This window comes from Pinus tabuliformis, chromosome 7 (genome assembly GCF_031772625.1).
Source record: "Pinus tabuliformis cultivar Carrire ecotype Pingquan chromosome 7, CPIR1, whole genome shotgun sequence".
In the NCBI taxonomy this organism is placed as follows: domain Eukaryota; kingdom Viridiplantae; phylum Streptophyta; class Pinopsida; order Pinales; family Pinaceae; genus Pinus; species Pinus tabuliformis.
The window spans coordinates 638,630,598-638,646,629 of record NC_142293.1 but is presented as its reverse complement, the minus strand read 5'-3'; positions in this window follow the sequence as shown (position 1 = coordinate 638,646,629).

Here is a 16,032-nt window from a genome sequence, read left to right as displayed (position 1 = left end):
TACCTAGGGGGGATAATATGGGGTACAAAGGGAGGTACCGAAGGTAATAATAATAATGGGATGGGCCATAGTAATAAATAAGGTGGTTAACCCATATCATGTAAGGGACCACAAGTAGTTAGTAATAATGTAATGGGCCCACGGTATTAGTTTGATGGTATGAGGGAACCATGGTAATGATCCATGGTATTGTATGTATGAGGCCTATATAGAGGCTAAAGACTCCACATGGAGAGAGGTCAAGAAATTATTGTATGAATAGGCATATGGCTTGTGGAGTGTTCTCTTTCCTTAAGGAGTGAATGTATGGTGTTTCCCTACCTTAAGGGTTTGATATCAATAAAGTGAATCATTCCTATCTATGTTCAGATCTTGTTATTCTTGGGTTTATTTCTATTCTCATATATTTTCTGGGTTAGATCTATAACAAGTGGTATCATAGCTATAATAAGTGGTATCAGAGCTATAACAATGGTAGGAATAGCACATAAGGTAGCATGCGATTGCCACATGGAATGCGTGATGATGTGGCAAGGGTGAATGAGCCTATCTTTAAAGGGTCATATATTTGGATCCATGAGTTAGATCGAGATAAAATTTATATCATTTGAAAGGTATCAACAAGATGAACACAACATTGTCACCCATTCTAAGTTTTGAGAAAATGGAAAATGTTTGGAAATTTTTAGACCCTATTTCCATAAGTAAACCTTGGAGATTTGGTCATCATACTAATTGCATTGTTCTAATCCTTAGTTAGGGTTGGGGTTAGTAGGCGGTATGTTACCGAGTGGTATCATATCCTTTAGGTTCAACACTTGGAATAGACGGGATCCATGCAAAAGTAACCAAGTGAAGGTTCAACACTAGACTTTGAAGATCCATTGGGGCATTAAAGCCTAATGATAAGTGTTAGAACCATGATTATTGTTATGGATTGAATATGTGTATGGTATGGGGTATCCTTGTATGCATGTAGCATGGAACTAATTATGTATTTTATTTTATTGATACTAATTCACTAATTGAGGTGAAATGTGTAGTTAACTATACACCAACATATTTCTATCACGAAGCCAAGATTATATTGTTTATTTTGCTATAATTTAATAGTTCTGTGTGTGTATGACAACACATAAAAGACACCCAAGTCGAAGAGATGAAGGTCAAAGACACCCATAATAGTAATGGATGGTACATCATAGAACCAACATACCAATAAATGAACAACAAGTTGGTAGCATATAGTTCTGACCACTAACTACATCAGTAAGATGAAAAATCTGTTGAACAAGGAAGAGGAGCATATTATCCTAATAATAAGTTCAAGGATGACAATGAAAAAAATTTCAACTAATAATAGAGACAAGAAAATTCAATGTAGTCATACTGTAGAGCCTCTCAAACTTATAGAGGTAAAAGAAACATGAATGGGGAGTTAGCCATAGAGGCAGCCAACGTTCCACAGAAGAAGAAGAAAATACTAACGAAGTAGTTGAGATCAGATCCAAGAAGAGGTATGGGTTGTCAAATGAGGAGACTTTAAGAGGAGGTATTCAATTGGATACCCAAGAACAAAGGACAAACCACTATAGACGATGACCTAGTGAAATTAATAGAAACGATCATCCACATTGTCATTATGAAAAGTGAAAAGGAAAGGAGTATGTTTTGAAATAATTTAATAAATCAAATCCTCCTATATTTGATGGTGAAGCAATAAAATAAGAAAATCTTGAAGCATGGTTGCTCGGGATGAAAAAATTCTTTAGGATTCATGACCTTTCTAAGAATATGAAAGAAAGTGTGGCTCCCTTCAGCCTAAAAGATAAAGCTAACATATGGTGGGAAGAATTAAAGAATGTAAAAAGCATAAAAGAAGAAGAATTGTCTTCGAGTGTGTTATGTGGAATTTACGATTGTAGACAAAGGTTAATTCCCTAGACCTATTGGATTGGTCTAGAAAAGTAAAAGTAAAAGAACATAGAGTTTTCCTTAAAGAGATTATAATATAGGAATGAAGCCTACCTTGAATTTGTGGCAAGATTCTCTTTCCTCCTTGTTTGTAAGCTCCATTTGTAGCTCCAAGTTCCATAATTAGAATCTGTACACATGACTGAAATAAGCCAAGGATCTACAACAACCAGGTAGCATAATCTAACATCTCCACTCATTGAGTCAGCAAGGCACTGAAATACATGAGTGAAAAAATAATACAACACCTAAGGGAAAGCAAGATACTCTTTGTAATAATTAAATGTAGGAGACAATTTACAACTGGAAATAGTAGTTCATCTTGTAGAAGTCTCCTCACGTTGACTTGTCCTTCCTTGCCACAAATCACACCTCAATATCAACCCTAATTCATGAAGTTGATGACTCCTTTAGATTTAAGGAAGGAACATAAGGGCACAATCAATCTCCAAAATCCAACCTTGATGTTATGGATGGCAGTAAATTTATAGGAGAAGGATGGTATCTTAGGATTTACCATTATGGGTTCGAGATCCAAATATGATGGGAGGATGATCTCAAGGGATAAGTGGTGAAGTATTTGAGGTAGGATCAGGTAGGATTTAAGCTTCTTATCCATGGTAAATAGTTAAAATGACCTTTGGAAGCTTCTAGAAGAGGAAGTTTTGGAATACTTTTTATTTTCCCAAATTTCTAGAATCATCACACCCGGGGAAGGGAGAAATAAGTGTTGACCAGCACTAGTGTAGAAGAGAGAAACCAGTGTTGAACTCTAGTGGCTAAAGGGACAAGGTGCATTGGGGCTAAAAACATTGATTTTGAGAAATGACTCCCAAAAACTTGGACTTTTTGGAAACATCATTCTTAGGGATTTACGAAGGGATGATGACAACATGTTCACAGATGTTGATTAACCCAGTTTGTAGGCCTATTCACAAGATGCAACAAAATGTCCTATAATAGGGTGAGCTCCAGGGACATTTTAGGTGAAAATATCTATCCAAAAGGTATTATGATATCAAAGGCAAGGAGATCTATGACCTCAGAATGGATCATATGTCTAATGAAGAGTATATTAATAAATTCATGGAGCTAATATGTTATCTTCCTTACCTCAAGGATGAAAGGGAAAAGGTTAAAATATTTATTAGTTGGTTTCCATATTCCTTCAAAGACATAATCAAATTTTATGACCCATGAACATTGGAAGATGCAATCCAAAAATTGAAGCACTATTATGAATAGCCGAAACAAAGACCAGGATCAAAGAGCGAGTGGAAGGAAAGAAATGTTCTAATATATAAAGGTAGCAAACTATGAATAAAAGGGAAGGGCCAACTCTAGCAAGTCATAGCTGACCCTAGAAGAAATTTATTTTTGAGAACAAAGGTCGTATTAACCAGCCACGAGAGAAGAGATTAACAATTTTGGTGGAGGAGCACATAAATCTTGGACTTGTGGAGGAAATCACCAGGTAAAGGATTTCCCACAATATAAAAATGATGGGTCGAAGTTGTACAACATCCAAGAGGCTAAAACAAGTCCATGAACTGGCCTAGAGTGTACCGAATATCTATGTAGTGTTTGAAAACAAACAAGACAACTATCAAGCATCCATAATTGAGATAGAAGGTATTATTTGTGACCAAAATGTCTTTATTCTAATTGATTTGGGATGTAAATATGGCTATGTTAGCCCATAAATCATGGAGCAATTCCAATTAGCCAAGGAAATGCATGAGGAATGATGGCAGGTCCAACTGGTCACAGGTGTAAAGAAAAAAGTGAAGCATTGGGTGAGAGCATGCCCATTAGAATGGAATGACATTCTAATCATTTCCAATTTGAATGTGTTACCATTGGTAATGTACAACACACTACTGGGAATGGATGCTTGTATATGCATTGTACCAAGGTAAATTTATTTGAGAAAGCCACATAATGCTTAGATTAGTCTAGGGAAAGAGGAATATTGCAAGGGAAATTAAAACCCATGTCTATGACGCTAATGACAATAATGCAAGCCAAAACAAGTTGCAGGAAGGGGTGCATCTTATTTACTGTTCAAATTAACAACACCACTAAATCTAAATATAGTGTTAAAGATAATAGCCAAGACATTTTAATGAAGAATCTCATTTTAAACCAATTCTGAGATGTATTTCCTAAAGAAATCCTAGGGTTTCCTCCTCACAAAGAAGTGGAATTTTCCATTAAGATAATGTTAGGGGTAGCCCCAACATTCGTGGTTCCATGTATAATGAGTAATTTGGAGCTAATTGAGCTAAAGATGCAACTTAAAGAAATGATGGTGAAAGGATAATTAAGTCCAAGTGTGTCTCCATGGGGAGAACCAATCTTATTTCTGAAAAAGAAATATGGTACACTTAGCTTTTGCCTCGATGAATAAATTAACCATTAAGAATATATACCCCCTACCATGGATTGATGATTTATTTGATTAACTAAGGGGAGAAACAATCTTATCAAATATTGATTTAAGATCTAGATACGATCAAGTTCACATTAAAGATGAGGAAATCCATAAGACAACATTATGAACTAGATATGGGCATTATGGATTTGTGGCAGTACCCTTTGGGGTTACAAATGCACCTACAAATTTTATGGGTTCAATGAACACTATGATGCACCCTTTCCTGGATAAATTCATAATGGATTTTGTGGATGAAATATTGGTCTATTCAAAGACCAAGGAGAAGCATGAGGAACACTTAGTTGCACTGTTACAACTATTAAGGAAACACAAACTTTATGCAAAGCTTAATAAATGTAACTTCTTCCAATCATAATTTTATTACTTGGGACACAATGTCTCAAAGGAGACAATAGTTTTTGACCCATATAATATTAAGAACATCATGGGGTGGCGAACATTGAAGAATGTGATTGAGATTAGATCCTTTATGCGATTGGTAGGTTTCTATAGGAGATTCATAAAAAACATCTCCAAGATTGGTTATCCAATCCTTTCGGTTCAAAAGAATGGGAATAAGATTGAATGGATAGTTGAATGTGTTATGAGTATTGATTAGTTGAAGCAACTGCTCACTAATGAACCAGTTCCAAGAATAGAAAACTCAGATATATAATTTTTTTTCTTGAATGGATTCCTACAAAGATGTACTCAATGGATTCTTAATTCAAAACTCCCAAGTAGCCTGTTATGAATCTTGAAAGTTATGCGAGCATGAAAATAATTATGTAACTCATGAATTAGAGTTGGTTGCCATCATCCATGCATGGAAGATGTGGAGGCACTATCGCCTTGGTAGAAGATTCACTCTAATGATTAATCATGGAGGGATAAAGTATTTATTTGATCGTCCCAAACTAAATGCCAAATAAGCTAGATTGTTGGCCACGATTAGTGAGTTTGATTTCAAGATTACTTATATTAGGGGTAAGGAAAATAAAGTGTTGATGCACTCAACAAAAGGGTAAAATTTTGCCATTTATCAACCATAAGTTCTTATGGGATAGATCTCAAGGAAAGGATCGAAGCGACTAGGTAACAAGATGAAAAATATCAGAAATTAAAAGAAAGTTTATAGGCACAACCCAAGGGTGAAAAGGAAAGGGAATATTTCTTAACAAAGGATGGGATGATTCAATCCAAAAACAAAATTTATGTTCCAAATGACGATAATCTAAAGAAGATTATATTAAAATAATTCCATGCAAAATCATGTTTTGGCCACTTAGGTTACCAAAAGAGTCTAACATCCATCAATAAATTCTACTATTGACCTGATTTGAGAAGAGAGGTGCATAGCTTTTTTTCTAGATGCATATAATGCCCTCAAGTGAAAATTGAGTACAAGCATCCAGTTGGTCTACTGTAGCCTATTCCCATTCTGGAATCAAAATGGGAGGTGATTTTGATGGAATTTATTACAAGGATTCCAAGGACTTCCAGGGACCATGATGCAATCATAGTTGTGGTTAACAAGTTGAGCAAGGTGGATCACTTTGAAATAGTTAATTATACAAAGTCAGTTAGTGAGGTGGCTTAGGTCTTCATAAAAGAAATTGTAAGGTTGCATGGATTCTCCAAGAAAATGATATCTGATAAAGATTCCAACTTCACTTCAAGGTTTTGGAAGGAACTATTTGTGGGCTTAGTTATTGAATTGGATTTTAGTACAACTTATCATCCATAGATGAATGGGAAAATAGAGAGGACAAATAGGATCCTCAAGGATAGATTGAGGATGTATGTGATGCACTAGCCAAATAAATTGCAAGAATACCTTTCGCTTGTAGAGTTTGCATACAGTAAAGGGTACCACGAATCTTTGAAGATGAACCCATTTGAAGCATTGTATGGGAGTAATTGCAACACTCCTATCAGCTAGAGTGATCTAGTGAATAGGGTCCTCAATGGAATTGATATGTTAAAATAAATGGAGCAAGAAACTAAAATTATTAGAAGCAATTTAAAAATAGCACAAAATAGACATAATTACTACACAGGCTAGCATTGAACACATAAAGAATTCAAAGTTGGAGAGCATGTATACCTACGAGTTATACACAAGAAAATATCCTTGAAAGTTGGGTCATGTGCCAAGTTGGTACCATAATTTTTTGGGACATTTGAAGTACTTGAAAGAATAGGGCTAATACCCTATAGGTTGGCCTTGCCTCCATTAGTAAAATTTCATGATGTTTTCCATGTTTATTTACTTAAAAGGTACGTGCCATATTGTATTCATGTATTGACTAGACTTTCCTATAGGTAGAACCATAAGGATAATTCTCTTTGGAACCTCTTTGCATACTAGAATGCAGGAAACTCACACTTTGGAATAGAGTAATAGAACAAGTTAAGGTGTAGTGGAGGCATTTTGGGGCCATGGAAGCTACATGGGAAATGATTGATCAGATTTAGGCATCATATCCCTTTTTGTTTACTAAATGAAGAAAATTTACATAAATTGTACAGAGTTGTGTTTGTTAAGCTCCAGATAAATTTTGTTTTGGCCTAAGGCTTGTTTTGATTTGTGTTCACTTATATGACAATGAGGATGATGTTCCTCCAAGGGGGAGGGGTTTGTGATAGCTCTATAAAATTCCTTCTTATTGTAAATGTTATCTCTATTTTATTTAAAATTAAAATCACTAAGAAATTAGGACACAAATTCTAGAGTTTGGGGAGGGAGATTTGCTTGAGGAGACCAAGTTAAAACTTAATATTAATGCTAGATTCCATGCTTTAGTGAGCTTGTTACATAATAAATCTGACTAGAAGAAGGAATATTTTGCAACCATACCATCTCCCTAGAAAAATCTACATGAGAGAGACAGAGATAAAGAGAATTAAATGGAAATATGGCTACATTGGCAGGCTGCTAGAGGCAATGAAGAGGTTATACCCACGTAACCAGAAATGGTGGTAATAGCCTTAGTGGGGAAAATTAATGAAAAGAGAACTACATATGCGCATAGTGGAAGAGGTAAGCACCTCTGTGAATGAAGGTGGAGACCTCCATCTCTATGCACTAGGAAAGGGAAAACATTAGAATTGGAGGATGAGAAGATATTTATTTAAGAGGTTAGTTATAGGAGTAGAGGGGTTTTGGTTTTCTGGTGTTGTGTTTCTTGGTTCATTTCTATTATGATCTGTTTTTCCAAAACATGGAGAAAATTTCTTTCAGATAAAGAGAGTTCACTCTATGGCAGTGAAACTAATGAAACTAGTGTGTGTGTCGCTTGTTGGTTCATAATTTGTATAGAAGTGGCTTGACTTGAGGCTAATGAAACCATAGTAAGTGGCTTTCTAATGTTTGAAAAAGCCACTAGGAATTTTGGAGATTGATGGACCTACTCACCAGGAGGTGGATATAATGAGGTACTTGTGAGGCTGATGGACCACCAAGTGTTCCCTTGGGGCTGAAGAACTAGTGTTTTCCTTCAGTGAAGAACTATCTAGAAGAGTGATTTTCTTACTCACATCATAGCTTGTTTGCTGATCAACCTTCCAAAAAGTTGAAATAACTCTCCTCTTGTTATTAAATTGTATGTCTTTATGCTAGGAAGAACCTTAGAGTTAAATTTGACGAGGCTAACAATATTTGTTATGTATAGCTAGGAGTTGTTGATAAAACCCAAGGGAAGTGAATTCTTGTTCCTTGTGTTAACATATGACTAGAAGATGGGTAAAGGTGGATTACCTTTGGAGGCCCTGCTTTGATTAGAAGTACTGGTTTCTACAATTTAAATACTCTTCCTGAAACTATGGAGTCTATATCAAGGGTAATAACTACAAGAAAGGCTTGGTTGTAGTGTGTCTAAGGTTTAGTAGAGAGCTGAAGTCCCAATTTCAGTTTCCAGGCTTTGGATATAAGATAAGTATTTATTTCATTTATATGTGCAAGTCAATTCCTCATGAATACCTATTATGTTGATTTTAAATTCTTTCCTTTTTGTAATTTTAGTTGGTGTGGCTACATTGCGGTCATGTCCAAGAATAACACTCAATTAGGGCGGGAAATTGGATCAGTTACTTAACACCTATGAGTGCCTTAATTACGCACCCAATCATTATCTATCCATGACCCTATTGATGTGTTGATTTTAAATGTTACTTGAACGTGTGCAACATCATTTCATGAATGATTTGGAGTGTTGATATATTGAGTTTTTTTTTTTTTTTTTTTTGAGTAAAGTTATTAAATACTAATCCTATCTGTGAGATTTGGTTCCTATAAGATGATGCCCTTGTCCATCTCTCAAGTAAATATGTATTAAGTGCACATACTAGTGTTAACGAATGGTATAATTTGTCTATGTATTAGTGCTTAATATGATTGATGTGATAATGATTTTTCATGCATGCTAGTTATGAGGTTTAATTATCATAGTAAATTTGAAAGATATGTATCCCCTGTATGAAAGGAATGTGATTGCTGTAATTGCTACAAGAATGTTGGATCCTTGTATAATTTCTTGAAGAATGGTTGAATTTCTGCATTTACTATGTGAACATGAAACTTTGTATTGTTTTCATTAAATTGATGAGTATTATTGGTTGACTCAATTTCTATTCATATGCTTTGTCTAGTTGAGCCATTATAAGCTAAAAAAAAGAAGTGCATACATTTATCTTGTCGCTAAGAGGCGGGATTGATTTTTCTATAATTATGAAGAGATATAATCAAATGCAAATTCATAGAGTGTATCCTCCTATAAACATAATTCCCCAGGTTCATTGTGTAACTCTTATGTATTTTCAGTGAGTTATTCATAAGTTGCAACACCTTTGTCAACTAAGAAGAAAACACGAACAATTTTCTAAGTGTAACAAGATCACAATTTCAGTCTGTAGTCTCTTGTGAGACCCACCAATTCAAAGTTCAAAAGTTCAGTTGGAAAGTCTGGACCTTGGGTGGAATCCTGTCTGACCTAAGGTGGGTAGGTTGAGCTATCGATGGGACACACTGTAATGCCCCACTTAATATTATCATGAAAATTTTATTAATGTTTGCATTACCTAAAAATATTGAGAAATATTGGTGAATACCTTCATTTGGGAAACTATAAATTTTATTTATTAATATAAATTTCATTATTTCTATTATTCAAATTCCCAACCTGTATTCTCAAATTGAATCTTGGATAGGATATGGTCTCCTTCCATTAATCACCAATTTATATATTCATATCTCATCCCCAAAATGTACTCTCACATTTACTTGGGAGAAGACATGGTCCTCTCCAACTAATCACCAATTTATATATTCATCTCCCATCCCCAAAATGTACTCTCACATTTACTTGGGAGAAGAATTGATCCTCTCCAATTAATTACCAATTTACATATTCATCTCTCATCCCCAAAATGTACTCTCACATTTACTTGGGACAAGACATGGTCCTCTCCCATTAATTACCCAATTTTATATTCATATCACATTCCCAAATGTACTCTCAGATTTACTTGGGAGAAGAGAAGTCAATTGTAAGGATGAGGAAGAAGTTATGACATTAATGAGAGGTGGAGAGTAGAGGAGGGACATAAAAGTGGAAGGAGGAGGGGAGAAACGGGGAGGTTAGGTCTTGCTTTTGATTGTGGTTGGTTGTGGTTTGAGGAATTTTTGGAGAGAGAGGAAGGGAGTATTGTTTATCTTGGTCTTGGACACACACACTACATCTGGTTGGACTTGGGCTCGGAGGGCTAGGGAACTTGTGGAAGTTTCCTGGGCTAGGAATTACTTCCTAGTTGGCTGGGAGGTAAATCCAGTCGGTATTCAAGAGGAGCGTTCCAGTAGGAGCAGCAATTCAAGGGCATCTCCACTAGGTCATCGGTATAGGTATTCCTCTATGCCTAGATTACTCATGTAAGTGATTGAAATGAAATGTTCACTATTAAAATTGTAGGGATTAGTATTAAATGATAAATTATCATTGTTTAAATGTCTTGTAAGAAAATAAATTATTGCCTCTTATTGCATTTCAATTTAGAGAATATAGATTTGTTATAAGACCCTAGGATGGGACCTTACACACACAAGTCAGGGGTTGGGGGTTAGGCTAAATGGCTAGGTCGAGGTCGATCTAGTCAAGGCCCAAAGTGTATATGTCACAGAGGAGTGTTGGGAAAGCCTCTAGGTTGAGAATTGGGGGTCAAGCCCTTTGTTAAATTTTATTTTTCCACGGAGTTGTGGATCGGGGTTAACCTCTTATAATTCAGGGGTGTGTGCCTATCCACGTGGACCTGTTGATGATGGCAAGGATAATGTTGGGGTTAGCAGGGGGTATGTTACAATATGTGTTGTATTTAACAACCACCCCATAATATACTTAATAATGGTAGCATATAGGCCTTCTTCCCTACCTAAAGTATGCTCGCGTAACATACCCACTCCGATTTATCTCCACTTTTATAGACTATTATAAGTCTGTTAATAGTATATGTATTTCTTCAGTAATATTCTTATTTAGCTCTTAAAAAATCATCTACTTACCATTTTTCATCTGGAAAGCCTTGACTCTAATTGTTAAGGCATGGAGTGGTTTGACTACTATATAAAATAAGGTTACAAATTTCCTTAGGTGATTTTGTTCCCCAATGAAACTCATGACCACTGAAACACTAGTAGGAATTCGCCACTTCATGATGGTTTCCATCTTGGTATGATATATATTCAACTCTCCTCCACATATTATATCTCAGATACACCAAATATTGTTGTGAAAAGTCACACTTTTTAAGGTTTTCTAGCAATCGGTGCTTCTTGAATGTCTCTAATAGTTGCATCAATTGTGAGATGTGCTTTTCCAAGGTATCATTATGTTCCAGTATATCATCCAAAAAATAATAACACTTGAATACATAAAAGGGAACAATATATCAATGATTAAGCTAACGAATGTAGTTGGTGCATTGTATAGGCCTAGCAACATAACTAACCACTAGTACAAACCTTGTCTATTTGTTAAGGAAACTTTCTAGGTAGCCTCTTCTCTAAATAGAACTTGGTTATGCCATGACTTTAATTATAGTTTGGTGAAGTATTTGGCTCACTATAGCTAATCCAATATATCATCTATCTTTAGAATGGGCTAACTATTTCTTATTGAAATTTTGTTTAACACATTCTAATCAATGTACATATTCTATGTCCAATGCTTCTTAGACACAATTATAATGGGTGACCAACATGGTGAGGTATTTTGTTGAGTAACTGATCCAGGAGGATTCCGTTGATTCAGTTGTACAGGTGTTCAAGTGTCGTCATTAGTATTCAGTGTCATCCTTAGTTCAGTTCAGCTTCAACAGTGTTGGTTATGGAGCAGGTTGTTCAAGTAATGTTTATGGTTTTGCATGGCGTTTAGTTAAGAGGGTTTGTACCTGGATGTTGACTTGTGTTCATCGACAATTTTGCCAGGACTTTTTGACGACATGTGTTTTGTCGTATGACTTTTGCAAGTTTTGGGTTTGACATGGGTGTCGTCTGTGGCATAGGTCCATCATCAGGGTTGTCATCGTAAAGGTAGCTGGTGTCTACAATGTGTGTGGTTTTATGTCACAATGTCGACAAGTTCGTCATTAGGTGACAAATGTCCCTAATGTCACTTAGAAATGAATGATTGTAAATGGGTGATCAAATTGTTAAAAACCCTAATCCTACATCAAGAACCTAACCTACCACTTTAAAAATATGTATCGCACCCCTTGCAAATACATTGAAGATTATGTATTAAACAAACCTATGAATAAACCCTAAACCTACCAAACTATATGTTAAATAAACCTAAAACCTAGCTCTAATAATCCTCGGCCTATATTAATAAAATGCAAAACATTGTAAAAACATTACAATAAACAAAAAACACACTCCTAACCATCGGGTTTATTGACTGCAGCGGAGAAGATGTGATAAGGTAGATATAACCATTGGAGGTTATCATAACAGTTAGGTTATATAAAACTGTAGCAGATATGGAAATTGTAACCATAACATGTGAACGTGTATTGTAAACCATCGGGGTATGTGCTAGCAGTTTTGGAGTTAACCACCAGATAAACTGTGTCAGGATGGGGCCATGTGAGCATCCAGTCAGAATTAGCATTAGAGTAGACTGCAAAGAGGGGAGGTGGTTAGGATGACTGTGGAGCAGATACCACATACAGCAGTTAGGGCAACCATCTTCGAAACCATCGGGGGAAAACCACAGAAGTGGCATCTGGTGGTTCAACCGCTGGTGCTCACATGAAATAGTCCAACTCCCACCCTGTTAAAGCTAATCGCAAACGGTTTCAGGGTAGACCAAAGTCTATTATGGGTTTTTAATTAAGTTTTATGCTATGTTTAATAAAATCACCATGTAACCAACACCTAAGGTGTTCATCCATAACAAGAACAAATGTCAACTTACCCTAAAAAAGAAAATTCATGCTATGTTTAGGATAGAGGAGGTTGTGATGTACCTACAGGTCTTTTTAAGGCAGATTTGGCCATTGAAGGAGGGAGAGTGGTTTTCTGACTTTTGCTTGCAGATTCTATAGGTCATAGGTAGTTTTGTTTTCAGTGTTACGGGAGCATTCGGGGTTGGTTTTGGAAACTGTAAGAAGCATTGGAAAGCTGGTTTAGAGGGATATCTGATTACAGTGATCAAAAGTGCCTATGTGTACATTTAGACTGATCAAATCTCTATGTAATCAACACATTCTTCTCATTCCTAATAAAAACGGTCGCCCATCTTGAAAGCAGACCTGGAGACGTAGTCCATCAGGGACAAACTCTGTCATCAATCTTTTTGTCTGGTATCACTGTGTTTATACTGATTTCACTTCTACTATGCATTGATTTTATGTTTAATAAGTTGTTGTAAAGTGTTCTTATCAAGCAGTTTTCCTCAATTTGTGTGCTTTCAGCTAACATTCAAATAATTAATGGTTAATCAATTCTACAAGTTTTGAGTTTATGATCATTTCAAATCATATAATTTGGTATCAGAGTAGGTTTTGTTGTAGAATTTTCCATTCATCGTTAACCAGGCCAAAGTCGCAACGAGGAGAAGGAATCCATGAGAAAATCAATCCAGAGATTGGAAAACGATGAGTCATTCAAAAATCGACCATGTCAGGACCTGATGCAGGTGAAAACACTGAAACTAAGATGAGTGATGAATAGTTTCAGCAAGCATTCTTGACCATGTAGCAGATGTTGGGAGAATTGTATGAAGACAGGAAGGTGAGAGATGTAACTTCTTCTTCAAAGCCATTGAAGAAGGACAAAGGTAAAGGAAAAACTGATAAACCACCTTCACCATTGTCATCTCCATCATCCTCTTATTCTTCTTCTTCTTCCAGTGTAGAATCTAAAACGAAAAATAAACCTAGGGAAACATCTCTTTTAAAACTTGATGTTAAATTTGAGTTACCTGTTAATGATGGTGAAATGAATCCTAAAAAGCTAGATAACTGGATAAAGTAGTTAGAAGCATATTGTCGCATTTAGAACATTTCTACCGATAAAACTAAAATTTAGTTAGCTACACTTAGAATGGGGAGAACAACTTTAATCTAGTGAGAAAGTAAAACTCAGCTAGATGTAAAGTGTAAAGGAAAAGTCATCTCGTCATGGTCTAAGTATTTAAAAGCTCTTATGGAACAATTCTATCCTTTAGGATACATCCAGCAAGCTGTTATTGATTGGCATCATCTGAGACAAGGTAAAGGATAAAGTGTTCAGGAATTTACTCAGGAGTTTAGAAAGAAATCATTAGCGCTTTGTATATCATTGGATACATGTGAAACTTTGTTAAAATACATTGGCGGTTTACATTCATATTTGTAGCATACTTTATTAATGTTTAATCCTGATGATTTTGATGAGGTGTGTGTTCAGGCCATACATATTGAATTTGGTGGCAGACCATTCAATTTTTCATCACAGTCATCCAAAGAGTTGGAAACCAAAGATTCAAATAACAGTAAGGGAAAGAACAATTCAAAGAGAAAGAAATCAACGATCATTTAGAAGGAAAGACCTACTTGTTCTCATTGCCAGAGAATCAGTCATGATGAATCGAAGTGCTGGAAACTTCATTTGGAACTTAAGTTCAAAAAGTTCCTTAAGGAGAAGGATGAAAAGAAGGCCATTGCAGCAGTCCAGCAGGATCTAGGTTCAGATTTAGGTGATGAAAGGAGGATAACCGCAATGGTTACGACAGGTAAAACTTTTGAAGCTGGTTCAAGTTCAAAAACTATTGCATCTTCTTCAAACATAAATCCTCCACATGAGGATAAAAGAGTTGAATTTGTTAACATAAGGATAAATTCTAAGCATACAAAGATAGATACAATGTTTGACAACAGATCACAGGTGAATTTAATCTATGAATATTTAGTTAAAATTTTGGGTTTGGAAACACGGAATCATCCAAGACCTTACCCATTAGGATGGCTAAATAAATAAACTCAGATAAAAGTCACCAAATAGTGTTGATTAAGATTTGCCATAACAGCTAATTACATTGATGAAGTGGAATTAGATGTGGTTCTAGTATACATATGTGGAGTTGTCTTAGGAAGTCCTTATCTTTATGATCGTGATGCAGTATTTTATAGGAGAGAACATAAATATCACCTTAAGAAAGATGGGATTGAATTTATTGTCAGGGCACATAAAAACAAGAATCACTTGAATTCAGTTAATGTTAATAAGATGAAGTGATTAACAAGTTCAAACAAGAGGTTTGTAGTCATGTGTGTAAAGGATCAACATAACAATCAACATGATTCTTGTTTAAGTTATGCAACTCAGCTTAAATATGTTTTGATTAAAGAGATAGGAACTCGTTCAATTCTATGTAAAACCAAACATCTTAATCATAAGCAGAGAATTCAACATGAGTTAAAGTTTGTACCTAAAGCTCCTCTTCCTAATGTCAGAATGAATCAAATAAGTTTAAGTTTGGAACTTAACAGTTACAGGGATACAAATGAGTATTGGGGAAAGTCGGCATTCAATTTCACTTGTATTGTGTCACCATGTCATGTCTCAAACAGTTTGGAAACCTCTTTTCAAGTGGAGAGGAAACCTATTTGTTTTCATATCAAAGACTTTTCTAAAGAATTATCAAAGTATCCAATACATCTAAGGGAAACTTATGCATCAGAGGAAAGTGCTAATCAATGGAAAAATCATTTAAATGAAGGAAAAGTGATTCAAACAAATCAACAGCTAAATCAATACTTTCAGAATCAAACTAAATTTCAAGAGATTTCACCTTACAGTTGGATAGGTTCATTGCAGCAAGTTCACTTAGTAATTAGGAAGCAGGAAAGTATGTTAATTCAAGTAGATGGTTTGATGTTAAAAGTATCGTTTATTATTTCTGTCTTTTCACAAAATAGATTGTTTATACATGTTGATGGTATTAAAAAACATCCAGTAGAGACTGTTTTCAAAGATTGTGAATCACTAACTCATGATTCTTCATGGAAAGAAATCAATTGCTATGTTGATAACAGGTTGTTTTCCCATTGACGCAAGTTGTGTATATTGTAGATGGATGAAATAG